The following is a 3610-nucleotide window of genomic DNA, read 5'->3' on the forward strand; positions in this document are numbered from 1 at the left end:
AGAGCCCTGTTTATTATAGGGACACTCCCTTCTTTAGCCCTGCCCTTTACCATATTTGGATTAAAATATGCAGAGATGAACTAGAGACAACTGTTTAACTTCTTACTCCCTCACATGGTCAGTCGATCTAAATGCAATAATAAATTAGCATCTCATACTAATACAAAAATTCTGTTTTTCTTTCAGCTAGAAGGTCACCTATTGGTGCTTCTACAACTACTTGTGATAGTAAATATAGTTTATATTTTTCTAATCCTTAAAAATATAAAGAATTTAAAAATATATATAAAAAAGAAGTGGCTCATAATATGCATGCTATTATTTGATATTTATATACTCACATTTGAAAACATTTCTACTCTGAAATGAGTTCAAATCCGTTTCATCATCAGAGGACATTTGAATCTCACTTCCAAAAACAGCCAAAGACAGATAGATCCCAAGAGACCTTCTTCTCTACTTCTCTACAGAAAGAAACAGCATTGTTTCTTTCAATAGCTTTTTCATGGTCAGAGACACAAAAACCAAATAAATGATCCCTAGGACTTAAAAAGCTACTTTGAAGTATACTTTAATTTCTTTCTGATTGAGCTTTTGATAATTCCATCAATTTCTTTAGGAATCATCCTCATTTTTTGCCTTAATTCTAAAGGAAAAGCAACTGGGGGTAATTTTCAAGTCTTTGTAATGCTTGAAAATGTCTTGGGGCATGCTATATATACTAACTAAATTAAGAGTTTATTGTAATACACAGTCTAACTTACTGGCAGCACAGACTTTTCATTGGAATGTGTTACTCAATAGGCCGTCTTATTAGGGGAAACTATCCAGAATACTAAGATGATTACATTCCTTTGGAAAAATGACTCTGAACCAAATCAGATTTGATTTCATGTTCAATCATCCAGAAAGGCAAATACATTCAAGTACTGGAAATATTATGTACTAGTAATGCCACATTGTTTGATAGGGGTACAACAAGAGAAATTCATGACAACCAAAGAAAAGTTTGATTTATAATTAAATTTTCCACATGTTATCTCAGTTTATTCATATATTCACTTTTTAAGATAGGGTGGGTTAGGTATTGACATTCCCATTGCAGTGTTAAAGGAAAAGTCCATCAGCTACCAGGAGAAAATCGAGCTGGAACCCAAGTTTTCTGATTGTAAGCCCAGTGTTTTTTACAGAACAGGGTGCTTCCTGTTATTTTTGGACTTTCCCAAAGTTCTAATTTTGTTCTTTTGGAATTCACATGAGCAGTTACTACAGTGTGCTCAGGAAACAACAAGCATATAAACAAAACACATGTTGGAGAATATAAAATGTGACTGTTTCATAAAATTTAATAAACTAATACCTATGTTCTTCCTTTAAAAATTGTAATACAGAGCTAGAGAAAGCAAAATAATGAAATCCAAATTTATACATTAAAATTACCATTCTAACCTAAGAAAATGCCTCTGTAGCCTTTAATTTTCTATCTACATCAACTTACACAGAACACTTCAGTGTAGAGATTCTGAAAACAAGCCTAAATGTAAACAAATGATAGTTGTATTGTTTACTTTTGTTTTAAGAGTTGTAACTGTGGTGAATTATTAACACTTGATTATGTTTTATTTCTTTTCTGCTGACTGTGGTTAGTTCTGTCCTTTGCCCTAGTCTCTCTGGAAATGCTGCCTTGGTTATTTACTCGTAGCTGGCACAAATGACTGGCATTTCGAGGCTTGTTTTATGGAATTTTAACAGATCAACACTTTGAAGCACATTTAACATTCACAAATAAAGTTTCCTTTACATGTCAAAATGAATAACTTTTTTGAGAGTTAAAAAATTACAGCAATTCTGTCCTATACTTACCTTGTTTATTGTGTACAGTTCGTCTTCTGCGGAAAGCTTTATTAGAAAAAAAGGAGAGCATTTCCTTAGAACTAGAGCAACAGAGGCTTTTCATACTCTTATACCAAGTTAACTTCCGAAAGATTTTTAACTCCTTGTTTCCCAAAGCACACCAAATTTTTGAGCTCTACAATATCTAAAAATTTTTATTAGTCTAATTCTTTTTTGAAAATTCAAAGAACTGATGATATACAAAGTGGAACCCTTTCTAGTTATCACCATCTCACTATTAGGTTGAATATTTAATGTTCGGAAGTATTTAAAAGGGTAAGCCTAGTAATTTCCAGCACTACAAATGTTTTGTAGGGGTGATGGTGCCTGATTTATTAGTAAAATAATGTAGTATAAAACAAAGGGAGAATAAATTTTTCATAGTCTTGGTCATCCAATAAATGCATGCAAAAATTTTTGTAGGAGATACATTTAAGTTGTTGTTTACAAAATAATATGACTGGAGGATAAGGAGGGTCTTCTCTCCAATATTACATATAAGGAAGGTATCTTATTCATAATGCAGTTGTCCAGCAGTCATGTAATCAAACTACTCTCACTATTTAAATTTTTTCCTTCCTTTGTGGCCCTCTTGCTGTCACCCATTCTGACGAACTTTCCAGATGAAAACAAATCAATGTAGCCAAAATAAGATCAGTATAAAATAGGTAAGTTTATACACTGCTAGTAAAGATTCCACATTGATCATGTCTGTAGTCCTGACAGGCGTAACACACATGTTGCTCATAGTGGGTTTAAAGTATTTGTTTTTAATGAGAAATTCATTTTTGGGTTGTGTGTGGGGTGTGTGTGTGTGTGTGTGTGTGTGTAAGGTAAAAATCGGTTTCCCCAAAGCTTTTAGTCATTTTTAAAGGTCTCTTTTTTGGAACCACGACAACTCACAAATCTTTTCAGACATTTTATTGTGTGAAATCTCTTTTTCAGATTAAATGAAGACAATATTCCTTCAAAGTTATTCCTTAGTTTGGCATTCATACGTACTCTTTTTAAGGAGGGAGGGGACAGAGAGAAGGAGAGAGAGACTCATATGCAGGCTCCACACCTAGTGGGGAGCCTGATGTAGGGCTCTATCTCACAACCCTGAGATCACGACAAGATCCGAAATCAAGAGTCCGTGCCTTAATCGACTGAGCCATCCAGGCGCCCCTCATTCTTCTCCTGACTTAATCTTATGAGTTGACCCTCCAACAACACAGGGGTTAGGTGTGTTGACCTCCAAGCAGTTGAAAATCCTTGTATAACTTCTGATTCCCCAACAATTTAAATTACTAATAGACTACTGCTGACTAGAAGCCTTACCAAGAGACAATTAACACGTATTTTGTGTATGTATTATATACTGTATCCTTACAATAAAGCAAGCTCGAGAAAAGAAAATGTTATTAAGAAAATCATGGCAGAAAAATACATGTACAGTGTCATACTCTAAAAAAATCCATATATAGGGGCTCCTGTGTAGCTCAGTCCTTGGGTGTCTCCCTTCAGCTCAGGTCATGATCCCAGGCTCGTGGGAAGCCTGCTTCTCTCTCTCCCACTCCCTCTGCTTGTGTTCCCTCTCTTGCTGTCTCTCTGTCAAATAAATAAGTAAAATCTTTTTTAAAAAAATCCATGTGTAACTAGACCTGCACGGTTCAAACCTGTGCTGTTCAAGGGTCAACTATACATGTCCCATGGTTTCATAGTCCTAGGCCTGTAC

The sequence above is a fragment of the Martes martes genome (assembly GCF_963455335.1).
Source record: "Martes martes genome assembly, chromosome: 16".
NCBI lineage: Eukaryota > Metazoa > Chordata > Mammalia > Carnivora > Mustelidae > Martes > Martes martes.